Source organism: Osmia bicornis, chromosome 1, assembly GCF_907164935.1.
Source record: "Osmia bicornis bicornis chromosome 1, iOsmBic2.1, whole genome shotgun sequence".
In the NCBI taxonomy this organism is placed as follows: domain Eukaryota; kingdom Metazoa; phylum Arthropoda; class Insecta; order Hymenoptera; family Megachilidae; genus Osmia; species Osmia bicornis.
Genome location: NC_060216.1, coordinates 13,561,165 through 13,588,915, shown reverse-complemented (window position 1 = coordinate 13,588,915; position 27,751 = coordinate 13,561,165). Strand labels below are relative to the sequence as shown.

The 27,751-nt window shown below is 40.8% G+C and overlaps 1 protein-coding gene across 6 annotated transcripts in view; it reads left to right on the top strand.

Annotated features, from left to right (window-relative positions):
• The first annotated feature begins 317 nt into the window (after positions 1 to 317).
• The window catches only part of LOC114872770 (multidrug resistance protein homolog 49), a 54,218-nt gene continuing 26,784 nt past the window's right edge, over positions 318 to 27,751 (top strand). For 2 of the 6 annotated variants that reach the window (XM_029180356.2, XM_029180351.2), the window contains exons 1-5: positions 318 to 516; positions 9,076 to 9,174; positions 10,009 to 10,435; positions 10,687 to 10,903; positions 11,833 to 12,057. The gene's annotated coding sequence lies outside the window, so the exon portion shown is untranslated. Of the gene's footprint in view, positions 517 to 9,075; positions 9,175 to 10,008; positions 10,436 to 10,686; positions 10,904 to 11,832; positions 12,058 to 21,114; positions 21,318 to 23,157; positions 23,560 to 27,751 lie in introns of those variants that run through there. The other 4 variants (XM_029180352.2, XM_029180357.2, XM_029180354.2 and 1 more) reach the window with 4 other exon arrangements.

Sequence of the window (27,751 nt, the reverse complement as noted above, 5' to 3'; positions counted from 1 at the left end):
ATCGTGAGCTAGCTAAATCGGCAAATAAGGAAGTTTCAAATCGAAAAATCGGCAGCTGAGTATGAAATATCTCGGTAGATTTGCAAATAAGGAAATTTCACGTGCGAAAACTGTGTAAGATTTCTTTGTCACGCGACGGAGCACGAAGCGAATATAATGTACAGTTTCGACCCGTGAGCGACACGATACTTAGGCATCGAACATACCGGCGTCGAGCAGACTATAGAACACTCACACAGAGGCAGGGGCCAGGCAATATGGCAACCGTGGCAGGACGTAGACGATGGTTATATGTAGAAGTTCCAGTGGCAGGGGATCAGTGTAAATCGGCCTTCTGTCCGTAACGTGTCGAACGTCGAGCCAGGCCGATTTTTCGCAGTGTCACACTGCGTTTCGTTTACAAACACGTTTCGCGACCGGACGAGAGATCGACTCGGTTGCGCGACAGTGTACGGGGTCATTTGTTGACGCACCATTGAAAATATACGGGAACAACAGGGATAAAGGAAAGGAAAGGTAAATCGATCGGATTTGAATTTTTGCAAACGAGTACACCAGGTATTGCGCACGTGTGTACGCGTACGTTCGACGAGAAACTCTCAAGTGAGAGTTTTTTGCTTTTTCTTTGTTCCAAATTCCAGCGGATCGACGCGTCGCTCGCGACCTTTCGAATCGGAGCACGTTTGTATACCAGTTTCTTTTTTTCCATTCCTTTCTCGCAGAGCCGCGCGACATTTTCGCTAGATTTTGGCCCCCCTCGTACATCGGCGTTATCGAGTACGCGAGATTGTTTACTCAGATATAGATAGTTCGACGTGGTCGCCGGCAGAGCAGCGCGACGCCCAGCGTCGCTGACAGAATTAGGCGAACTCTGGTAGATTCCAGAAACTCTGCGAGCTGACTCCGTTCCTCGGAGAAGAATTTAAAAAATTTTCTCGGTACGTTATTAATCATGAAAGATTCTCTCTTCGATAAAAATCCATTTTTGACACCGAAGAGTAAACGATATCGATTTCCGTGTTTACCATTTCGATTCCATGGAATTTAAATGTTCACCGGATTGCGAATACGCTCGGTAGAGGTAACAGGGAGAGATACGTCGGTGTAAAACGGCTGGATCTTTGTGTGCGTGACCGGTTTCGTGGGGTCGTGTTTGACCTGGTCGAGCCAGGTAGCACCAAGTATCACGAACGAAGGGTTTCAATCGTGGCAGTGATTCAAGGATGCACGCGACACCCGGTTCCTGCGGTAAAATATCGATTTTTCCTCTTTCCTCGAATGCGGCAACAACGAACGTGGAACGCTTCGTTTTTGAATCTCGCGCGCTTCGACGCGACGATTATCGATTGCCTCGTTTCAAGATCATCGCTTTTTTGACGCGTCGCCGCGCTGGCGTCATCGTCGAGTAAAGAGATAATTAACATTTCGGACGAGGTAAAAATGAAACACATTTTGTTTACGAATTGGTCGATGATAAATTGGAAAACAAATTGAATAAACAAGAAGAAGGAAAATAACATTGAAAAATCATAATCGATTATAATTATTTAATCAACTTTACGTAACTTTTATGAAAACAAATTTGCAATTATTTTTTGTGCAATGCTCTATAATACATATTTTTAAAATTTTTTGAATTATTTAGAATATCAACGACATAGAAATCACGAAAGATGGTAATCTTCCCCTATCGGTATCCAGGGATACGAAAGAAATGTTGGATCGATTTATCCGCGAATTTACAGCGCGGTTTGCCGTACAAAACGCAACAGATGTTTTTCAAATACCATGAAATGTTGGCGGCGCATTCCGTTCGATTCAGAATCGGATACGTGATCCTTTACCCGTTTCGAACGTGTTTACGATCCCCTTCCCTTCCTCCTTCCTTCGCGTAAAATTGCAATTTGTACGATTCGATTCTCGGCAAATAGAAGCCAGACGATTCCCTATGTGTGACCGTACGTTTTGTTGCAACACCGTACATAAAATTCCCTATCGGATATTTCGCGAAACCTTCGAAAACGGCTGGTTCGCAAAACACGCGGAGGAAAAATTGCGAAAAACCTTCTCCCGCGGTTTGAAACAAAAGGGAATCACCTTGCTGGTGAACGCGTTTATCTCGAGGCACACAAATCTTACGTCAGTTCGATAACAGGGTACAAAGGTAGCTAGCTTTGAAATCTAACAGCTGAACCACCATTATCTTAAACCCACCATACATTACAAATAGCATAGCTTTTTCACGGGATTTTGCTATTCTTATTCAAACCGATCGTATTCGACTCTTCGAGATAGATCTTGTTTACCAAGACGAACGCTGTAAACAGGAAGAGACATATATTGTTTAAAAAGTCCACTCTAGACGAAGGTCTTCGACCAAGCGTCCACGTTGATTCCACTGTTGGCTCTCATCAGCATTATCTCTTTGCCCCACTCCGAGGCAGACATCTTGGCTACATAACCTCTTATTTCAAGGCCTAGGCAGCATGACGTCAAGTCAACATCCAATTGCACATCCTCTATATGTATACATACATATGTGTTCAACTTTCTCAGTTAGAATTCATTAATTAAACGCATAATGTATTCAGAGTTAATTTAATGACGATTTATGGATAGGCATTCTTGACCTAACCTAGTGTCATATTTACCATCATGGCGTTCGGAACTTGCAAACTGACCCCTGTGGCTCGGGGGGATTAGAATACGGCCACGGTATCCCCTGCCTGTCGTAAGAGGCGACTAAAAGGGGACACAGACACAGATTCAAGCAAAAAATTGTAAAAATATGGCAAAATAAAGCAGAAGCAAAAGTATGGTAAATGTATGAGATTTGAAAAAAGGCGCGCAAAGCGCGCGTGGCCGAAAATGGGACAGTAAAAGTCTCCAAAGTACGCCGCCCGGAGGAAACGGGATGTAAAAATGCATCCTTCTTTTCCGAACCGGGGGAAATTAAAGTAAAGTAACTTGCAAACTTCCTTGAGTTTAGTAGGCCACTCTGAATGAGAAACGTCAGGTACAGCTTTGTACATTCGTGTTGATTATAGAATTAGCATACGCGCTGAAATTACGTAAGACGAGGCGTGTTATCGTTAGTTTACCTGCAATCGATGGTGGTAAACGAGTCGAATCGCTTGGCTCGTTTGAACGGGAACACGTGGGGCATCGTCTATCCGGGCATTGTCATTTCCCTCGAATGAATGGCCGCGTATTTTCCACGCGATTCCCGTGGGCCGTCCTTTCATCGAGAAAACGTGGACTGCATAACAGCGTAGGAACAGAAATTTCGCGTATTCTGAAAATAATATCTGTTCGATCGTTTAACGTGCCGATAGAAATTTATTTCTTAACATCCGATTACCGCGTCGTTTATATCTGAATGACGTAAGAATTTTCCAAAAATAAAATTACTCATTTTTATCGTGGAACTTGAAACGTTAACGTCGGTTATTGTAAACGATTTGTTCGTTTCATTTCAAAAGCCGAAACGTGACAAAGCGTGTAGACAAATTTTACAGTATTTCCGAATTTTCCAGTTATTTCACGTTCACGTAGATGCCTTTGATCGTATCGAAAATAAACGCGTTCGTGTTTCGAGTAACGACGGTGAAGAGAGCCCGAGGCCACGTGTACGCGTCAGGGTCGATCGGAAAGTTCCAAGATCCCGCTCGAAGGCGTCGTTTCATTTGAATGCGAAACGTGTTCCGTTCCCTAGGAACTCCGTTCCAACTTGACAGCATCAAATAATTAACGCTTACCTGACATTATGAGAGATTAAGCGACGCGAAGTTGATTTTCACCGAGCGACCCGGTGTTAAGCAACGCGAACGCGATGCGTCGGCACGAGACGCGTCATTTGATGGATTAATTTAATCATTCTTCGACAGATTATCCATCGCGCTTTTCACCGTGATCCGTTGTTATCGGATCGATGAAAATTATTTAGAATGGAACGGGCAATATTTTGCGAAATAATGAAATTCGTTGGCGAATGATGCGAACGCAGGGGCAAACGCTTGGTTTCCTGCGAAATTTATGTATATCCTGTGTTTCGACGGCGATGCATCATTTTCTGTCGTGACAAGTAATTACGCAGGCTTTTGCCTGGGAAACGCGTCGATCGTGTCTGCCTTTGAACGAACGCGTTCGCGCGTTTAATTCGATATTTAAAACGCGCGTCGCGTTCGAAACTGCCGAAAGGAATAAATTAACGGCAAAGTTATGTCGTGATTAGCTACTCCTTCCCCCCCCTCCCCGTTAAAATCGCTCGGTTTATTGTCTAACGAGAGTTTGCCGCTGTTTCGTTAATGGCTGGATAGATAAAAGTGAAATGAAAGGTACGGTTAAAAGGAATTCAGGTTCCGCTGTTCTATGAAACAGTGTTTGTTTTTGGTACTTGGAACGTGTTGTTCATTTATCGCGTAAAACTTGCTGATAAATTTGTAATTGTTTCCTAAAATTCTTGGAAGCGTGCATTTAACGACAGTTCATAAATGTAATCGAGTATACCTTTAATATTGAGTTTCAGCGATTAAGCATGGAATCGAGTGTCAGTGTAAGTTGTAATTCTTAGAGCTGAAATTCCACTCGTATCAAAGACTATTTTTTCTTCTATTTAAATAAAATAATGTAACTTCCGATCATACATTTTTTAGACTTTTATCTGTTTGAAAAATGAGTCATACAGGAAATCGAAGGCATCGCATATGTCCAACACAGATAACAAGCGTGGTAAGGATTTTTACAAACTGTTTGCCTGAAAAATCAATTCTTTTATCAGTGCACGATTGGCCCGAGGTTACAAAACATACAATGTAACGTTTCATAGATCGTTCTTTTTCCATCTAGTTTTTTACACCTCGATTCTGTATCCTGCAATAGATGCAGCCTTGAAGATCTGCCTGTACCCGATTCGCTTGCTCGACGCTCTACGGTTTTCTTGCTCGTCTTATTCTTATTACAGATAACGATAACGCGTACCGACCGAGACGGAGGTAGATAAAAATGCGAGCCGCGTCCTTCCTTTCGCTAATGGGAACGCTGTTATTACTCGTTGCAAAAATGACGACGAGCTTTCCGCTCGCAATAACGTCGCGATGCAAGTTTCAGCTGAAAAGTGAATCGGTCCTTCAGAAATTACTTTTCGAAAACGTGAGATATTTCGAAAAATATTTCAAAGTCGACGTAATGATTTCTTACGACCATCGATTCGTCCTGAAAACACTCGCGACGCGTTTAATTAGAGATATAATTAGAGGGGAACTTTTGGGAAGGTCGCTTATCGAAATGTCCACAGTAGTAAGTAGCAAGCATAGCTGGAAAATCGATACGGTTCTCGTAGTCGCAATGAATGCGTCATAGAATCGATACGCGAATTCCTTGGGGCAGAAATCGCGTCACCTGGTTGTTGAACACGCTCGTCTACGGTGCGTGTAATGCAGCTTGATATGCACGCTGCAGCTTATAGCTGTCGTTCGCATTTTTCGCCTGGCAACCAGCCATTATTAGGTTGTTGCATATCGGGTCGCTGCTTTCAAAACATATCTAATCTGACGTGATTTGATGACATAAAGGTTTCACAAAATATCACTTATGGTGCATCAATTTCAAGCTTAACCCTTTCGCCACTGTCCGAACATATATGTCCCAGAGCCAATATCAAATTACTATTGGACAAACACGTCCCAAAACCGCGTATTATTTGATTGTTCCAGTAATCTTGAACTTATTCCTTATAAGGCAACTAAAATTGCTCAAAATTCACGCCACATGTGTGGTATGAGGTTAGTAATACACAAACATTGAGTGCGTGCATTCGAATCCTTATCTTACAACAGTATGAAATAAAAGAAACGTCAGCGGTGTTCCAAAAATAATAAGGAAACTAGAAGAAAAACCATTTGTGTTGCTTGCAACATTCCATTATGCAAAGCATGTTTTTTGTTGTATCACACGTAAAATCCTTGTTATTTTACTATTGAGACACATTGTTCCAGGACATTTTCAGGATAGTAGGATACATTCAAAGTATAGAATGCACATATTCATTCATTTTAGACATTATTTCATTAGAAAATGTAAAAGGTTTTTAAAAATATATTAAAAACATATTCAGCGGTGAAAGGGTTACGGAGCACAAGGAAAATGACTGTACAAGGCTTTTATGAATATTTTTAACAATAGTTGAATAATTCTTCGTTGAAACAAACGATGCACCAACGATAGGTGTGTATCATTAATGTTCTTCAATTATCATCCACTTATAATCCCTTGGCATCGATATCCTTGCATAATTTTAGGCGGATCGATGTCCGAGTTCCGTGCGCGTCCTAATGGCGGTGCAGCTTAGTACACGTGGAAGGGCAGCCCCTATAATTCTGTGCATGTATGCAGCGAAGAAGGCGATGAGAAAACAAGCAGAGAAAAGGATCGGTCGTCTAGTCGAGCCGTTGCTCTCGAACGATTCGTTTCTTGTCTTAAATTCGTACGGTTTATCGATCATCGTACGCGTTGCTACGACGCTTCTCCTCGTGCTAGATCGAGTGCTTTCAACAGACAGGTGAACCTTCTCTGCTGTTCTCATTTTCGTTGACCGGAATCGCGAGTCGTTCTTCGTTCCGATGAATAATATTTTCCAGTTTACTTTTCAACAGACCGACGGATACGTGTTTACGAAACGTCAGCACGTCGACGCGACTTTGGAATCCGCGACAACGGAAGCTTCCGATGAATCTTCGAATTCTATTCCGTCGAAGAAACCGCGAACTTGGTAAAAATCTAGTCGACGGTTGTTGTTTTCTTATCGCAGCTACCATTTCGCGGAATGTATAAACTTTTCGAGAGGTTTCTTACGAGATACTCATCGATCCTCTTCGCGCAAGCGTTTAAATTCAGCGAGTTCTTACGTAAAGGCAGAACTTGGCAAATATTTTTTTATATAATCATAAATTTTTAATGATGTTTGAATTACGAGCATCTCTTCTTGAATCCTGGCATTTCTTAATATAAGGTTAAGCAAATTTTAGAGATACCAGCGTGAAAGAATTTATAATATATTCCTCGAGATGCAGGTAGCAAATTGTATCCATTAATATAATTTTCTGTAATTTTCAAGTAGCTGGAAAATACTCCTGGGAATTCATTTATCCCAGGCTTAACTCGGATACGGATCGCATGGCAATTATTTTTGTTTTCATACCGAAATTAATATCAAGGCGTTCCATTTACTTAGGCTTACAATGGGTCAAGCAATTTGACCCAACACAATGAAACTCCATTGCAAGGAAAGCTTAGATCGGTGTGCGTGCACCTTTAAGTACACAGCCTGGGGATACACGATCGATCGTGGTAGAGGTCGACGTACTCGCGTTAACTCGAACTTTCATAGAATTTATTGTCCTGTACTAAGGAGTTAACGATTCGCAGTGTCCGATCGAGGCGAACCGCACTGTGGCCGCGCGTTATCCGATCCAAGAAGGTCAATTAGCGGTAAAATTCATTATGAAACCAGGCAAAAAAAGGAGAAAAAAAAACATTTCAATGAGAAAACACCGTTGCACGGTTCGCTGGTCACGATAATCATCTTCGCGAATTGAAAGTTCCGTATACAATGATCGTGCGAAATAAAACATTGTTGATTGATAATGTTGAATTTTCAGTTAGAAAGTAAATTTTTTGCGAGAAGAATATTTTTAAATTCGACGTTACAAAAATAAATATTTCTTACATAAGGTACATAAAATTCGGTTTTTAAAGACGAGTTTTAAAGGAATCAAACAGACTAATAGAATGAAATCTTCCGTTTAAAAAATCATGTTTACTACCTTCAAAAATATTTCCTGAAAACATTACTGCATTATTTACAAATTTACGAATTATTTAAGTACCGAATGCACTTTTCTGCTCGCTGTTTTATGCTCTCTGTTTTAAGTGCTCCGAATGCATTTTTATGCCGTGTGTTTGCATAAGCTAGAGGAGCCTTACAACCTAAGTAGTAATAAAACCATCTTACGAAGGATTATCGAAAAAGGAATTTAGCTGAACATTATCTCTATAATATTAACTTAGACGATAATTAAAACCTCGATTCAAGTGCTACGCTATTCCGCTATTAACATTACCAAAAATTTTATACGCGACGTTAAAGTAAACGAATCACATAGTAAAAAGTTTCATTCGTTATTAACCGGATACGTAGCTCGATAGAGTTATATTGTACCCGTGTACCGTCTACGTATTCAAAGATTCTTCAGGGTGTCTCTTTGAACGATTCCCGATGTCTAGACGCGGTGTATTTCAGCAGCCCGAGGCAAGACGTCGTCTGAATTCCTCGCTCGAAGGGAAAACTGAAATTCACGCTAGCTAGTGCACTAGGAAACTCCATTTCTTTTCTTCTTTTTTTTTTCATCCCTACTACCCTTCCCGCCGTCTAGTAGGAGTCGTTGCGATAGGACGAGGGAAAAGTTTCGAGCGGGTACAGCCTCGAGGTGGTAGCGAGCGTCGGGATCGGGATGATTGATAGCAGGCGAGCGTGTGCAACTGGTATCGCGATTCCAGAACAGAAATATGAACTGGATGGTATAAAATTCGCCGTTGCAGCCGGGACAGTCGTTGACCCACGATTCAGATGCAAATGCGAAAGTCACACACGTTTCCGTTTCGTTATTACCCTCCCAACAGGATGAAATACATATTACTGCTACCATTTTTGCCATTCAATCGAATCATTACAGTAATTTTCCGAACGAATTTAATGAACAATCATATAAGGTATTTAATTATTTTCCGAGTAATAAAATTGCACTGTTTATTGGTATATTGAAATTTTTAAAAATTCGCTAATGCATGAATGAATAATCGCAGAAGGAATTTTCTATTCGTTCGAAAAGCACGTTTGAGACAAAGGAACGCTAATTACGCAGTAGATCGACAATTATCGAATTCCACAGTTGATATCCATTGTCCGAGCGGTTTTTCCTGCAAAACGATTCAAGTGCTCGCGATTCCGTTTCCTCGTGACGACGTTGTTTTCTCGAAGAACCGATTATTGACATTGGCATTTTTCTGTTTGCATAGGCTACTGTGCTGGTTAATGGCTGCCAGGGTCGTCGGCTAGAGGCCGTGTCACCAAGTTTCCAGCTGCCAGCGCGCGAAAACAGCCTGTACCCGATGAGTGTAAGTAGAAATTGAACTACTATAATTTATACGACTTTTATTGATCTTATATTTGATCGATCTCGGATACCTCGTTCAATCAATTCCACGAATAAAAATGCACCTTTCCACCTATCGTTCCTCTATTTTCGTGAAAAAAGAAAAAACGACCAGAAAACACCTATTCTCAATTTTCCATCTGTTCTACAATTTCTTTCTCCCTCTAAAAATAAAACAGAGAAACACGGCCTCCCGTGTATCGGTCCAGTATTTTTGCACTACTGCCCCGGGAATTCTAGTTCAACCGGTGATCATTCAATCTATTTTTAAGAATTTTCTAGCGATAAAACAAAACGCTTTTTTGCACATCGCTCTCGTATATTCGCCGGCTATCCTGACTTATCACTCGACAAGGAAATAAAAAAAAAAAAAAAAAATACACATTCGTGTTCACGGATCGAACGAGTGGCTCGTGCGTTCACGCGAGTATAAGTCTTCGTGTCGAATTAAACCGACCGGTCGAATTAAGTCCAATAAAACATGGTCGGTTGTGCGTTCGAAGCGCGTTCATTTAGCTCGGTTAAATAAATGATCGGATTCAGAGAGTCTCGCCGTGCTAGATCGTGGCCCTGCTTAAAGGCATCGCGTAAATTAATTAGAAACGATCGTCGTGCGATTACGTCAGCCGACACAATATCGCGCCACACTAATGGCGCTTAAGTACATGAAATATAAACAACCTTCTCGAAAGAAAATAAAAAATGATCGGTCAACGAATAATGTCAATTGTACGATTAACATTGACCGCGAATTAGTTTAATGCATTTCTAATAAAATGTTTTATTTTTCCAACAGGTTAGATCGGTGGCCGGTCACATGGTGAAGCAGAGGAGGTTCATCGGCAACACGAATAACAAGATGATCAACATACGAGAATATTTATAGGCATTTTTAGGCGAACCATACGTGTGTCTCGAATTCGTGTTGAACAAAGAGAGAATAAAAGATATTGTTACTGCATCGATCTGCGTGCAGTTCGAGGGAAGGTGCGCAGAAATCGAGCCAGGACGACGGTAACCGGTCACGGTATCGAGAGCCGACCGATTGTAAAACGTGTACTGCCAGGTATATCCGGAGTGAATGTAAAATAAACGATCTATCCAGATAGATATTTCAGAGGACGACAGGAGCGGCTACGCGTTCCTCTAGCTATGGTCAGACTGACACGACCTGATTTCCTGTTTTACGTAACACCCAAGAGATGTTTGATTTTCACGCCTAGGTAAGTGGTTCTACCGTCTGCTGGCTTCTGTAATGATTCGTTGAATATACAAAAACGGGTCAAAAGTCACCGAGAGAATTTATCATTTTTTTTTTACCACTTTGACGCGTTTACTATAGCCGGAATCATCGGTGTTATATTTAGAACGAGTCGAAAGCCAAGTATTTATAATTGTCCACTTTTATGGGGGTTATCAAATGATAATTTAAGAAAATATATCAAACGACTAATTAATATCACTTTGGTTTCAGATATACAATTCATCGAGATTTCAAGGATCGAATTTAGAAAGCCTACCATAGAAGCGTGTTAATGATATATGTATTCTAACGCGGCTGATCATTTTTGAAAAATAGAAGAAGCCTGTTTAACAGGAGAAACATGAATTCACTGTAACACGCACATTGAACGATCCAAAGTTGATGTAGACGTCTTGTATCGGCAGTGAAACCGTGCTTTGTTACATAGGTACATCCAGCCAGATACTTTCTAATGGTATACCAACGATAGTTGGCAAAGAGGGATAGATTTTTCATAGAGCTGACTCGGAAGGCGTTCTCTGATAGAAGAGAGGCAGGTTAATCGCGAATCGTAGTGAAAGTGGGTACTCGTCGAGTGATTACGTACCAGGAACGTTCGTCCTCGTTCGATCGGCCAGATAGGATGAAAAATTTTATAGTCACTTGATGAAAAAATTGTTCCAACATTTTCTCGTACTTTGCACCTTAAGGAGATCTCTTTGTTCCTTCAAAAATTTTTCAAAAATTCTTTTACTTGGAATTGCGACACCGTGTATCGTTCAAAATTTATCTTATAATCTATCGTATTTCAAATTTTTGAAGATTTCCTTCGTTGCTCTTGGAGGAAACAATAACACTCAAAATTCATGGGGTAAGAAGATCAGGGTGAATAAATTTTTGAAATTACAATCATTCGAAGGAGAAAAGGTTTGCTCGTTTTGCATCAACCACGAATCGTAGCAACGCGAATCTCATGGAATTTGAAGTTTGCCGGCGGTGAGAGGGTCGAGAAATGGATATTTGGAATAGCTGAGTAAAAGGTGCAAAGAAATATACGGGAGGAATATGTTCGTTCATATTTCACGCGCAAGATATCATCGCAAATAGTGTTATACGATTTTCGCGATACGATTTCGAAGCAGATGTTAAGAGATCTTCATTTCAAATATCGGTTAACGTCAAGCTCATTTAACGACACTTTGTCATCGTTTAAAAAACAACTCCATTCGAAGAACGGCGAACGTCATTCCGAGCTTGTTAAGGCACATTGTTGAAAACAATTAGAGACATTGAACTAGTTTGTCATTTACCATTTTAGTAACAGATCTTTCAAATGTTTCACCTTGCAATTTATTAATACCGAATTTCTTTTTTCAGGTTTTTCTTTTAGGTTTTCAGCGAATTAATTAAAAAGGCAAATCAAAGTAAACCAGTGATATTTTTTACTAAATATTATTCTTCCATAAAACTGAAGGGATTATCGAACGTATAATAGAGAAGAAATCGTAGAAAGAGACTTATAAAAAAAATAATCAAGAAGATTTTTATAATTTATTTCTTTACGACTCGAGGCGCCGTCATCGGCAGAATTTCTTCAAAATGGTAAGTACGCGCTATACATCATCGTTATTTATTATATATTTTACATATGAAACGCGTTGTTTCGACAAAAAAAAAAAAGAGGAAAGCGTTGTCATTCATTTTGGAAGCTTCGCGCGAGAAAACATGCAAGCGTTTGCTGGCGTTTTTCAACGTGAAACGCGTCCCGGGTTGGCGTAAAAGCCTGGCTAAAAAACGAAACAATAATCCCGGGAAAAAGTCACGAGGCTTTCATTGAAGCGTTCAATTTATATCAGCGTGAACGATGGCGTTTGCAGTTACACAATCGCATCGACGTCGAAGCATCTCGCCTCGGCCCATCGCGTTTAATTATAATTAATGAACTCGATCTATGCGGCACAGATTTATTTTCGAGCTGGTTTCGCCGACGACGATCCATCCTTCGAAACGTTTTAAAAGCTTCCTTGTGATTTTCATTCGCGTTACCCTGCGTTAACCTAATAGTGATATTAATGATCAGCTACTAGAACAGCGAAACTAATCTACGTTACCTTGGACCCTTTCTATTTTTAATTTAAAAATATTGAACGCTGGTTATTTTAGCGTCAATGCACCGGTAAGAAGATAGTCGTCGGTCAAAACGAATCTGCCGGATATAGTTGCGATCCGCAACTGCTTCCGGCTGATTCATTGGTTAATTTGAACGACCGCGGAATTCCGTCGTGAATTCCATATGCTGGCGGGACAGGATGTCTTATCTGGCTCTCTCTGCCAAGTTTGTTGCAGTTAATAGAATAGCCCTGAGCAACTGGATAATTGAGTTTTGTTTAGTTAGTAGGTAACTCGTCTGGTTTTCGTTCCAGCAGTTTGTCAATTAGTTGAAGAAATCTTTATTGCTTTATGATTTAACTTTTTATCAAACAGTCAACTTCTAACGCGATTCGATGACACAAAAGTATCTGAAAATATTATTTATGGTACATCAAATTGAAGTTTAAAGTTCAGTATTTGATGTGGAATAAAAATTCTATTTGGAAAAATTGTTATTTAAATGTGACTTTAAAATGAAAAATATTACCAAGTTTTTCATGGAAGTGAAAATCGGTCGGAATAACATTATCACAGTACCGCAATTTCCGTATCTCTTTTTCCGGTAGCTTAATCGTCGTACAGTGTTACATTCATTATTTCCGAACCGATTAATACGAGTTTCATGGTTTGCATCACCGCTAATTATTCTTCGTCGTTGCAGCGTTTCGGAGGGGGCGGGTTAATCACGCGGCCCCGGAAAATCGCGCCGCTGTTGGTCGGTCGAGAGATATGGAAAACCGCTGACTAACACGAGTTTTCCACGTGGTCGAGTTCAGTTTCACCGTGAATCGGCTTCATTTGCGTTTCGTATCGGGGTCACCCTCATTTCCTCCGCATTATTGTCACGCGTTCCGTCTTTTTCTCCGCGGATAAACGCGGCCGCCTCGGCTCCGACGTTTCGAATAAAAGAATAAACCCGCGACCCACGCTTCTTTATTCTTCTTTCCGAATGCATCTCTGTTTCCATCTGCCAGTAAATAGATGCAGAACTATTTTTACCAGATCGTGTCAGCTGTGAACGTAGTGTAGAGTATTGCGCAAAACTTGCTCTATTCTCTAGAACGTTTGCACGTATTTCAAAAAAATATTAAAATGATTAAATATGAATTTCTATTTTTTCAATATTTTCGGAATTCTCGTTTCGCTGGACGTCCTCGCGTGAATCAGAGAAATATCGAGGAATAACGCGAACTTTGTTGATCGCGATCGAACAGCTAGGAAAGCGTGCTTTTGTTCGTTTCACCGCGCAACCGGAAGTTATGATTGCTCGGTCGGTTCGATAAAAGAGTAGGAAATAATGGATAACCGCATGGTCGAGAAACGTGTTGGAAGCGTACTCGGAAGATCGAGCGTTCGTTTCGCGATAACGACAATGATTTTCGTCGGTGCGCGGGTTAAGCAGGTAGGTAAAATATCGTCGACCATCAATTCGTCCATTTTCATTGCCCGCCATTTTTCACCGTTGTAATCCGTCAATAAATCCTGCGAGAAGATAAACTGCCGCCACGGTTCGTTACAAAAATGGAAGCATCGTAACAGTGGATTGACGGATGAAAAAATAAAAACTAAAAAAATGGAGAAGTTGAAACGTCCGCGTGAAACTTACGTTTCTTATCTTTTCGTTGTAAATGAAAAAAGTTTGACGAGTTTCTCCTGTAACATCAACCGTTTACACCGTTGTCCCGATTCAATTATACGCGCGGTTGTTTGCGTAACGATTCACTCGCGCGAATCGCTCTTGCGGTATTTGCTTCGATTCATTTCCATTATCGTATCGAGTATCCCGTGCAGACGTGTCAGGCAATGGGGAAATTACACGGAGCGGGATCATTTTTTGGGGTCAATCGTGATACAGATACCGCGGAGAGAATCTCCGGTTCGGTCTATTTTTGATTTACTCGTCGCGCTTTGCGAAACCATTCGCTGAAAACGTAACTCTGCTATATTTCGGGCCACCTTGGGTTTATTTAACCAAGCAAACACGTGCTCCTCCACTTTACCTAATTTCTAGTTCCAACATTCGATTCAATTACAGGATTGCTACTTGACAGAAATGATAAATTTAAGAAAAATATTTTAATATTTAGTTAAGCACCCTACGTGGTAACGTGACGTATATATACGTATGTGGTTGCTCCGCTGTTCACTGACCGCATATATCCGTCAATAACATTCTGAAGTTACATTGATCGCGCTAGCATAACAGTTCGATAAACGATGTCAATGAAAATCGACCCGAACGTATCGCTTACGATCGATCGATCGATGGATCCGAACCGGACACGGCGCGTAACAAGTGTCATGATTTCATTTCGTTATGGAATGTGTCGTAGGAGTGCGCGTTTCAAGTGGTTAACAGAGAAGAGTTCGTGTCAGGGTCCGTGCTCGAAGATGCGTCGAGTGTCGCTGATCGAACGTCGTCGAGTTCGAGGTCCCGAGGTCGAGTTTCGACGATCGATCGTTCAAGAATGGCTTCGCGACCGACGTCGGCTACGCAGTCGTCTATTTCTGTCCACGTCGTGCGTTGACTTCGTTTGAATAATTCACGCTGATTACTGCCGGAACTATTTCAAACGCTTCTAATCCTTTCGCTACTAGCGATGATTATAGTCGCTTAACGATTATTACGCGCCACGGGTAATCATAGTCGTATGACCCGTAGCGTTAGTGTTTGTAAATAGCAGACAATCAAAGCCAAAAATTGTTCGTTTTAAGTAAAATTATATTAGTAAAATTGAATTATTATTGATCAAGTTATTGAGTGGATAGGCACAAAGTTATTATTCAAACTTTAAACATTTTAAAAGCATTATAGCAATGATGGTTCTGTGACTTTTATCGAAGAAAAGATACATTGCCCTGACTAACTTCGAAAGAAAAAGAACGGGGAACGAAGGGTTCGTAATAATTTCACAATTTCTGATACTTCAAGCGAGGCGTTTTAATACGTCTCGACTCAAAACTCCTACACAGATGGTCTCTCGAAAATTCACGAACCGAGTAGTTTTGGTACGTACAGCCCTGACAGAGATGGATACCGAAATTTCGTGAACGATTAAAGGCCATTTCATGTAGGGCCGTACGTTTTTGGGACACGTTCGAATGATAGATACGGAGCAATATGTAGGTACAGAACGGTACATTCAGGGAGGAAACTCGCCATTGCTCTTCCGGAAACTCGTACCTTCGAAGAACAACCAACCCTCTGGAAAACAATTGATAACCAAAAGTATCCCAATTTCGGAAGAAATAATTCATTTCAACCTTCAAGATTGTTGACTCGTTTCTTGTTTCTTCACGCAATACTATTTAAACACTCGAAAATTGTGTGCATAGATTCGTCATACTGTTTACGTTTCATCATTTATTTTTGAGAAAACTTTAATTCGTGATGACTCAGTGGTAAGCTGATAATTAGACGACACAATTGAAATATCTATGTTTCTTTGAGCAGAGAACGCGGTCCTGCAAATTCTGCAATTCGCTGAACAATGAGCCCTGCTCGATTCCCTCGTAATTCACCGTAAATTATCGAGTGGAGACTGTGTCGTGCCATTCATCATCGAGCTGTAGACACGACGTATAATCCGTCTCGTTGTAAGCAAACCACGTAAGTTGGAAATGCGAGAGGAATAATCGGTGCTGCTTCCACGTTCGATCTAATACACGAACGGTTACACCGGTATCGCCTCTGTCCAGGTGTCACACTAGATCCTTCGTTAGTCTTCTACCCTTTGATTCCAATTTCTCTCTGTTTAACCGTCCCTCTCCGATACCCAGCGAAAGGATTTTTATTCAATTCTAACGAGCACGCACAAACGACGTTGATTATCCTCTCTAATCACCATTTAATTTGAACCGAGCTCTTTGATGCTGTTTCGATTTTAAAGAGCGCAAGGATCTTTGTTAACAATTCGTTACTTCGACATTCCTACCTACTGGATCACTTATTAAAGTTTGAAAATTGATAATTTAGTAAGTTTAGTGAAATTCGAGGAAATTAAGTTTTGCTAAATCTTATTATAGAAGCTTGCAAGTTTCAACACGAAGAGGATAGAAAATTATAAGTTATTAATCCCGTAGAAATATGCACGGTGTTCGCTTTATTATCTGAATTAATATGGAAAGAAAATGATATAGTTCGATTTAAAAATCTCGAAGACACGCTATCGATAACTTTGCATCCTGGCTGCAAAGTTATTTGGTTAAATGAAATTTGCGATACCAATTATTTATGACACCTACGTCGTTCGACGCGTTATTAAATAATCCCAGCGCGGAATTGATTTTATTTATAACAACGTTGACGTTAAATCTCTGAATCAATTACAAATTTATTTATTCGCGCTCAGTTGAAGGGATCTCTTGTAATCGAGCGTGAAACGAGTTTTTTCTCCCGATTGAAAGAGAAAACGGTCGATGATGAAGGTCTGCGAGCTTGTAATCTTATCGTTCGTTTTTCACACAGCACAAACTGGCAGATATTAAAATCGTAATTTCCTTGAATCCCCCCTTTTTCCCACGATGCTATTGCCCTTTTCTTCTTCTTCTTCTTCCTCTTCTTTTTCTTTCGTCTCTCTTGCCTTTGAGTCGGAACATTTTCACGAGGCTTTCGACCGATTCACGGTAAATGGACTGCTCGGTGTACAGACACAGACGACGAAAGAGGAAAGAAAAAATACTACCGCAAAGAACATCGAGGTCTTAGTACTTGGAAGTGAAACGATTAAGGAAGGAAGGATCTGCACGAGACGTTGCATCTTGATGTAATTAAGCCCTCATTCGAAACGCTACCGCGATATTTCTTGGATGCTTTTTTCCTTCGCCCTTGCCAGATGATGATCGTTTTTCATATTCCTCGAGGCTTTTCTTCGACCATCATCCTCGGTTTTATTGCAATTTATTTTCATTCTACTACTGTGGACTGAATCGCGGTTAATGCGGTGATTAACTGACCTCCTCAATGTAATTTAATCGAATAATTAATGAAGGGAAATGCTGAGAGTATAAGATTGCATTTGAAAATCAACTGATTCTTATCTTTATAATCATTAAACATTTAGTAGAATTTGTTTTCTCCAAATAGTATTATTATTACAATGATAATATAGCAGGAAATTAAAAGCTTACATACACTGATAATTGTGAATTGAAATTTCCTGCGATTTAAACAATCTAGAGTTGCAAAATTCTGATAATAAATATTGCGATGTAAAAAGTGTGATATTCTTTTTATCTAGAACAGCACGCGCTTTTCCTCTTGATCAGTCTCTAAATTTTCTTTCTCTTTCCTGCCACGTTTTTATCGTGCTCATTGGCAAATAAGATAACGTGGATCGATTGTGAATAATTTCTTAAGCACTTCCGTTGTTTGCTAATCTTCGCAGAACTTCTCCATTGCAGGTTGTGCCCTCTTGAAACTCGTACGAAAATTTTATTCCAAAAAATGGTGTTTTGGATTATCCCACGTGGTTAGATTAACAGACGAGACCAACCGTTTGAAATCTTTTTTCCTTCGACGTGTTAATGACTTTTTTCTATCTGCCATTCACCTGATGCTTTTTCTCAAGAAGACTCCTCTTATCTATTTATAACCTGCCTCGTGTATCCACGTTTGATCGCGTATGAAAGAAGAGCACAAAGATGCTTTCAAAGATCTTCCCATGAATCATCATTTCATCCTCTCGAGTCATCGCTCGCAAATAGCAATGACTTGGACAAAGATCCGTCCTGTAAGGTTGGCAAGTTGGATAGCGTAAAATTTCTCTTGTATCGACGTTGGAACGATCGTTATCGTGGCACGTATTTGAAGCACGCAAGCTTGCTACCAATTTTAGGACGATTCGAACTCCATCGCTGCAGCCACAATCTTCTCGAATGGATTCCAATTAAAACGACCGGGCCTGGGGTATGCGTGTACGGCTTCGGCGTCGGCGACGTTTCAAAGAGGGTTCAGAGGTCGTCGGAGTGCTTTCATAACTGTTAATAGGAAACAATTGCCGTCTCGATTAAATTCCACTGAACTATTATCGTTCTACCAAGGAGAGATAGAGATGAACTGGTTCGGTTGGCTCTTCTAGTTTCGAGGTGACTGGCCTTTCCTCTCGTATTTCGTGTCTCCAGGATTCCTAGTCGTAGCAACTGCTTCCTAGTTTTCCATTCCGCTACCACGGTAATAATCAACTGACCGTTTCTCCGAACGAATTCATAGCCGACCCGTGATTTGTCACACCCGCGGGAACAGGAATTCCCAAGTAACACCACTCCGTGTACGAGCATTGAATTGCCCCGGAATATCGGGGCTGACTATGTTCGGAATCGAAAACCGCCGCCGCAGAGGATGCGAGGGAACGTGTGGTAGAAAAATATTGGAAATGGGTTAAATAAATTTTAATACACACTCCGTTTATTTTTTGAAGGATGTCTCATAAAGGTGTGCGAGTACTCGGAATTTAAAAGCCGAGGTGAACGTTTGAATTTGCCGAATTACTCGAAATCGACGAGCTATTCGAAAAAAATCGAACTACTCGAATATTCGAATCTTTCTTTTTCATCACCTGCTTTTGTAAAATTATCTATGCACACTAATGAATTTTCAGCTCGATTATTCGAGTAGTTCGATTTTTTCAAGTAGCTCGCTTTTGTTTCAAACAGTTCGTCGATTTCGAATAATTCGGCAAAAAGCGCTCGACTGATCATTGTTTGACTCGAAATTCGAGTACTCGCACACTAATGTCTCAACGTTTTGAAATTCTTACTCGAAGCGAAGGAAGAAGCCGTAAGGACAAGACAGAAAGTCTGTTGTCCATTTATAAAATAAAAGAGACCAGGACTGCGTCCAGTCTATTACCCAAACCCTTTAGTATAAACAGTCATAGTAATCCAATAAAAAATGTTGGAATTAATTTTTATAAAAAATGATGCTTAAAAAATTGTTTTATTTTTATCAAGCTGTACAATGTCCCTGGCCATATACTTGTACACAGAAGTTATTGATTTTCTTGGAACTTCCAAGTTGGAAAAAGTTGGAAAATGGGTCAGTGTGTCTGCCGCGACGGCGAGGTCGATCTCGTCGCCGTCGTTGCATCTGCATTCTGCAACGTCTAAAATCGCCACGTGTACAGACAACGGGGATGATCGATGCACGGTGCTTGTGTTCGTGCCCTCCAATCGCGTCGCTTCCTTCGACAGAAAACTAGAAACCGATGTGCTGCTCGCTTTTTATCGCGAAAACATTGGAATCAGACCGGTGCAGTACGGTTGAACTCGACAAACGTAGACCGCGCACGATGTAAATCGCAGCGGAGAGACAAAGGTCGTTTCTCATACACGAGAACGACGAGTTGCCATTCCAAGAGTTGGACCAACAAGTGACGACGATATAACGAGCTTGCGAATTAAAAAACACGTGTACCCGATAAATTGCAAATCCAATCGATTACATAGGCTTGATCTGGAATTAAAATAGAGTGATCGAATGCTATTTTTGGAGCGCGATAACGACATAACTCGATAACAAACAAATTGTTGATCGTCTGACGGATAAAGAAGGAAAGCCTAGCCGTGGATCGGCGGTTGGAACGGTATCGATAAACGAGCGACTTAATCTCTAGGCCAGAGAAACCCGTTGGCTGATAAATCGGCCGGATTATATCCATTCATCAGAGAAGCGAGCAGCAGTCTGTTTGTAGCCGTTGTGCTCCAGCAACCTACATTTATCTCGTGCCAAGCCTGCGCTTTCGTATTTCAGCTTCAGGCCAGCAAGCGGACCTCTACCGACTATCCGTGCACGGATTGTCAGTAGTCGCGCAGCATTTTTCCTACTTTCGTTTTGCCTTTGTCGCAATCGATCTTGCGTATTCCCAGAGACACGCGTAACAGACCCCTCGATCCGTTTTCGCAGACGTCGCGACGCGGTTCGCGACTCGTCCTCGACGAATCGGCTAAATCAAATGGCACCATGATCGATTGCACGTCCTGGCAAAGGTTATAAACAGACAATATTTTTGCCTACAGTAAATAGTCAGGGGGACAGTGGCTTAATCTACTGTCGTCTGACTTATTACGCGTACACTACTTGTACGTTCGCTTACGGCACAAGGAAATTTAAAATTTACTTGTGAAATCTAATAGAACGACTCAAGGACTCAAATGAGACGGGAAATATAGAAATAGATAAAAGATACCAAGAGCTAATAAAATAAATGAAAGATCCCGAAAGAAGAAAGAGACAAAGTATTGGCAAAGAGAAGTTTGGCATGCTCGACTTCCGGTTGCATAGTCGACAACGTCAGAGAGTCTCTAAATGACGTCATCGGGCTGTTGAAAGAAAAAAAAAAAGAAAAAGGACAGCGTCGGGTCGCGGACGTCACCGTTTCGATCTCAGGAGCGTCGCGACGCTTCGTTGTGCCAGGCTGTCAGTCTGGTTCCCAGAATTTCGACGATGTATCCGGTTCGCACCGGTTGCCGCTGGCTAGTTTCCGATCGGCGAACCGTCTGTACACGTCTGTTAACTGTGCGTCGTGCCGTCGTCCCTTGGTCGCGTCCGTTTCAGTGCGGAGGGATGAAAAAGAGGGGACACGGCGTCGTTGCGTAAGCGTCTGGACGCCGAGGCATCGTTGCGTCAGTCGTTCGAAAGCTACTAAGCATCGCGGGTCCACGAAAAGCCGGCTAGAGTGCGGAGATAGTGGGGTCGACTTGCTGTTAGTTTAGTGAGTTTCAAGAAATTCACCGTACCGAGATCGGACGATCAATTTTCTCCTTTCATCTTTCTTGTTTCTCGCCCGGGATTTCCACGTTCGAGGTCGCCCACCCACGGGATTTTCGACTCTCCTGACCTTGCCTGCTACTCGGTCATTCAAGGTCAATGCTACGTCGCTAACAGACAGAGAGACACATCCGGTCCGAGTACGCAGACGCGTGGTCGGATCGAATTTTATGGTGGCGCTTAGTCGGCACACGATTAACACACGAATGGGGTGACGTTATCGATCGATCCTCGTCCACTCGATCAAACGCGTCCAGTGATTACGTAAGGATCCATGCGTTCAACCTTCGAAACCTTTCATCCCTTTTCCAAGATGATACACTTTTCTTCCTTCAGCTGGTTCGTACCTCTGATAGGACGAGGGTAGATGAATGATTCTTAGCCGAAGGTTATGCTCCCTGGAACGTAAAAGGGTATCTTTTTTTTTTTATTAAATTGAAATATTTTTAATTTTGAGAGAAGAGATTGAATTTAAGAGAGAATGCGGTGGATATTGGCGCAACGATGCGACAGATTCTAGTCTTCCGCTTGCACTGCAGCATCGGCTGCCGCGGTTGCTCTCCTTTAAGCTGCCGCGTCGCTTACACGCTTCAATTTTTCCCTGAATTTCGTTGAAACTTTTCTGACCGTTGTCAAAGTGTTTCTTGTTTCCTTTCGGTCGATCGTTGCCGGAAATCTTGCAGTAACCGAAACGCTTCATTTTCCACAAAGTTTCAGAAGGAAACTGGGATTTCCTTGTTATCTGCTTAATCGGGATTATCGGTGTAAGATCGTTTTCTTTCCTTATTATTTCATTCATCGCGGTTCGTGACGAGCATTCGAAGCAGTTTAAACGAGAAGAACGAGGAAACCGTGGTAGAAGAATTCAAAGAGGATCTTCCGTCCCTACCACACTTTTCCTTGTTATCGGCAACACGCTTTTTCCTTACTCCCAACAATAATGTTGCCGTATATTTCCATCGATTCGGAGAACTTATTACTTATTCAATTTGCGGTTTAACGTTTCCCTATTTGCGTACCAGGTCGATCGTTTTCCTTTCGTCTTATTTATTTAACGATGGAAATAATGATTCAGATTTGCTGTAAATATTCGAGTGTCGTACTGAATTGTTGCGACGTTCACTGGATACAAACACTGATTTCATATCTTCCAAGAAACCCTCTCGTTAATAGCTTTTTATCTTGTAGCAAACGACACATCTGACGAGATCGATCAAAATACACGATTGAAAGAAACAATATCATCAATGCGACTTCCCGATTCAAACTTAAATTTAGCTCGAGTGTTTATCATCAAATAGAATTCACACCGCCTAATATCTACCTTGACCTATTGATTATTCATTGAGGCATCGGACCACCCTGAGTACCAACGATGGTTCTAAATTTTAGATTACTCTATTAGATGTTTCTTTATTTTCCTAATACATGAAAAATCTTCGCCTAATTTTAATCTGGTTCACGATTGTCACCCGACTCTATCGTTCAAGCATCTTACTGTGCATGTCTTCTATACCCGTTTTATCCAAGAAATCTTTATCAACAAATCATCAGTCATTCGGCAGACGACTCGCGTGACACAAGGAGTGGGGTGTTCATCGAATCCGTTAATTAAAATTATTCATAACGAGAAATCGGCGTAATCACGCGTCATGTACAAGGAAAAAGCGACGTGGTCGGGTGCTACGACCGAGAACGAGGAAACCCAGAGCATGTAAACGCGGGAGCCAACGTTATCTCGTTAGTCTAAACGGCAGCGTATAAAAGGCAAGCTCTTTCGACAGGTAACTTCAGTAATTGGTAGCCGTGCAGGGACACCGGGTCCAGAATCGTTATCGTTGCCGATCCAAATCGCGTGTGAATCACCAACCGAAGATTCTGTTTCGTGCGGTGTCGTGTATCTCTTTTATCAACAACCTCCTCGAGGTACGGGACGCAAGGTTCTCGAAGACACAAATCCTGTTCGTTTCGTGGTGAATCCTTTTTGATTCTTTTTCTTGAATCACGCCGGTTCAAGCGATTTGCGCACGAGCATTAGTGTACACCCGTGCACTGTCAAGCCAGGTAGTGAAGCCTAGTGAAGTCGCGAGGGACACTTATGAAGGGCTCCGTCAACGCACCGAGGCCCATCGTTGATCAGAACAGATACATTTGGGATAACGATTGGAAGCAGTAGTGTGGACAAGGTATGTGAAACGGGATGAAACTCGAGTACCATTTCGAACCCCCCCGAGAAGGGTCTAATAAAATTACAGTTGAACCTTGGTATTTGCGAGAGACAGATTTCAAACCCCATGGTGGATGATTGAAAAATTAAGTAATTAAAGAAAATTAAAAAATTAAAATACTGGATATTTGAGATTAATTGAAACTCGAGTACCATTTCGAACCCCCCCCGAGAAGGGTCTAATAAAATTACAGTTGAACCCCGGTATTTGCGAGAGACATGGTGGATGATTGAAAAATTAAATGATTAAAGAAAATTAAAAAATTAAAATACTGGATATTTGAGATTAATTGAAGCCGTGGTGGTAACATAATCTACCCCAATCCCCAGCTTCTTTCGATTACATTGTATCGCATCACTTTTAAACACCCTAATCTTCAGCCTTGCTCTATCGTATAGGAGGGTATCAGTGCAATTTCTCAAAGAAATGGGGTATGTTGTAAACGCACCTAACAGAAAAATTATTTGATGCGCTTAACAATATGACACGACGTGACAAAGGCTAAATAGTTTTCACGCTTTACTCAACCTCTTTAAGCATATCTCAAACAACATATTGTACTTAACCACAATTACCATAAGATACTGTCTGTCCTTGCTCTATGTACTTGTGTAACTTTCTGATAACGTATCACACATATTTATGGTAATTTTACAACTTTTCTAAAATTATCGACGAAATGATGTAAACTATCCACGCGGTATGTTTATCTAAGAAATTTTGATTGATCCCGATAATCGATTGGTTTTCTCCTGAAAACGTGAGATTACAAGATTCGAACCGTGTAAATTAAATTGTGACACGTTTTCAAATATGCTTCTTAAAATATATACGTATATTTTATTAATCCTCCGGTCACACGTGAAACGAATGTGTCAGATGCACGTGTCAGTAGAATGCAACAGAGTGGACATTGTCATTCGCAGACGAAAAAATCAATCGATTCAAAACAAATCGCGCAAAATGAAATATCATTGAAATCCACTGCATGTATACTGCTTTGAAACGATCCGTACTAACGAAAGGGTTGTCATCGGTACATAAATATTTGGATTTTCGATTTTTCTTCAGTTAATCGCACTGTGAAAAAGGTCGAATAATTACAGTGATTCGTTTGTTCGTGAGCGTTGTTGAAAAATTGAAACGCACGAAACGAGCCTCGGACGACGGCCAGGTTGGTGGGCCAGTAACAGCCATGGCTCCCGAAATAATCTTTGTCCGTGTGTATAATGTTTATTAAAGCGAGCTCGCCCCGAATTGGCACAAGGTTCTGCTAGGATAGCCGTGTTCGTTGACCTACATCGGTTGAAATCGGACGATTTACCAATTTTCGCGGGCTATTCGCTTTTCGCGCGTCCTGTCTGCTCGCGCTGGTATTACAAACGTATTCCGCATCTCCGCGTCGAATAACATAGAATGAAGTCTGAACCGTGCCGTTGGTTAGCCTACCTGTGTGCTGGTTATTAAAGCTCGAAATAAACTTCGTTGATCTCCATTGGCTGTATGAACGCGAAACTGGTGGAACGCCAAATTTTAACCGCGTCTCTTTAGCCGGATGCGAAACATTCCGCCTCGATATTGACGTCGTTACGCGTTAACCTAGCGAGATTAAAGCAGTTTCAGTTTTTCGTAGAAAGAAAACTACATTCTGCCTCCGTCTAGGTGGCTCGAGTTTGTTCGATAACAATTTGAATTTTCATAGCTGGGAAGAAAATATTCTTTACCTTTTTCTTTTTTAAACTTTTATTTAGAAAATAGGGCCATTTTTTTAGTTTGTTCAATAACAATTTGAATTTTCATAGCTGGGAAGAAAATATTCTTTACCTTTTTCTTTTTTAAACTTTTATTTAGAAAATGGGGCCATTTTTTTAGGTTGTTCAATAACAATTTGAATTTTCATAGCTGGGAAGAAAATATTCTTTAGCTTTCTCTTTTTTAAATTTTTATTTAGAAAATAGGGCCATTTTTTTAGAAACAAAATGAACTTTGTTTCGCGGAGAAGAGGGTAAAAATTCAATTGTATAATGTCACTTGGATTTTCATCTATTCTTATCTCGCTTAAAATAGCGATGGTATGGTTCACGAGATAGTAGATTGCAAATTGGCGCCGTTTCGTTGTCTTTGTTCCGTTATCAACGATATTGTTATGTCCACCAATGATTTCGACGTTTCTGATAAACAGCTGTTTATCATATTCGACCGGGCAACGCTAGGTTATTTAAATAAATTACTTGTAAACTATGAGATAAAGATAAATTTCTGTCCGTGGAAATTTTTTATCTAAAATGCAATCTTATTCCTGATGCAATTTTACTGATCATTGTGTTTTCATTCATAGAATGAATAAACAGATATATCTTAGATGCTGACTAATTCTTATCTTTCACAAAGTTTCAAACTCTTACACAATTTCTCAGAGAAACTTCGCGTATGCAACGTGTTCTCGCAGTTCGATGATTAATTGCGTAATGTACATGGAGGGAAGAAAATTTGTAAAGCAGAAAATAAATAGTATTAATAATTTCATGTTAAACAATGTTTCTTATCTCGTAAACGGTCGAAAAAATCTGTTGACGTTTTCGCGGATACACAAAACTCTTTCGTGTTTGTCAATAGAGACGTTGATTTATCAACAAGTTTAATTTGATTATGATAAGGAGCGATGAGGTTTTAATTTCTTTTTACTTTGGATTTTTAAATTTTAATTCTCTTTTAATTATCTTAATTAACCGGCGTAGAATGGTTTTAAGAAGTTGTTTCGTTTAAATGAAAATTATCATGAAAACGACAATTTTCTGACAGTACCAAGAGACTAAACGTTCATCATCGTCAAGTTGATTAGATAAATATCGTTGCCCTATTGATATACGATTTGTGAGTAAACAAAAGCGAATCGAAGTTATCGCGGTTCTCGCGAACAATACGGTTTAGGTAGATTCTAAAAACTTGTGATTTTATTGAACACTGAATGTTTAACCTGCGCGTTTACCTTCTGGTTCTTATCAGTTGAAAACGATTTCATAATCACAGGTGACGCATTAGCATGGACCCCACCTGACTCTCTTAAATCAAACCACGGAAGTCGATTGTTCTAGAAAGCGATGATTAAATCTTTGTTTCTGCGTATGTAGTAAATTTAGAATAATAATTAAACTTTGACCATGATAGATCTTCTGCATCACCGAATCAAACAATATACATACTCGATTGCTTATTTTTTTCTATCGTACATCGATCGATTTATTCGATCAGCGATAGTCGAAAATTCCCACGCGTTATCTGTTCAGGCGAAGTCATCGTTTTCTTTACTCGCGAACAGAGTGGTGTCCATCGAACAGCGTCAGATAAAATGTCAATTCACGCTGAGGATGATCGAACGAGGCTGGTGTAGAATCGATCAGAACCAGGAACCGTCCACCAGACTCGAGTGTCGAATTTTATTTTACGCTGGTTCGCTTTTCGTTCCTCTTCGACGATCATAGCTTTCCAAATGGAACGAGGGACAGAGAGAAAAAGGAATAAATACTCCAACAGTGTCACTTTTCGTTCTTGAGCTGAGGATATCGAGAGTATCCGCCAAGAGGAAACAGCTTCTCCGTGACGGAATTAAGTTTTACAAGGGGATTAGGTGGTCAAACACTGAGAAGAAGGCGGTGTCTCGAGACGAAATCTTCCATTAGTTACGAATCGGATTACTTGGTCAGAAGGTGACTAAGTTCCTTCCCCGTTTGCAGGAATTTCTTTTTCTTTCTTAATTTTCGTCGCCGCGTTGTAATTTTTTATAAATACCAAGGAGCCGTCCGGAGAGTCGGCGACGCACGGGATTTAGATTAATTATTGAAATAGCTTAATGAAATTGCCTATGCTTCCCTATAGATACCAATAATCCGTCCAGAAGGTCGGCGACGCACGGTGCTTAGACTTTTGTTTCCTACATAACAATGAGTCTTCTAAATTTTATCGAAATCCCGATCGATTTATATTGCGATGTATCGACATCTCCGTCGATCTGGTCGTATCACGGTGACACGTTCCAATATCGACGGTATTTCCAGCCTCTTGAACTCTTTTCTACCTCTTATTGTGGGGGCTCAGACGGGGATTTATTCGCCGCCTTCCCTGTCGCTTTGATTCCCGGAACACCTCGACG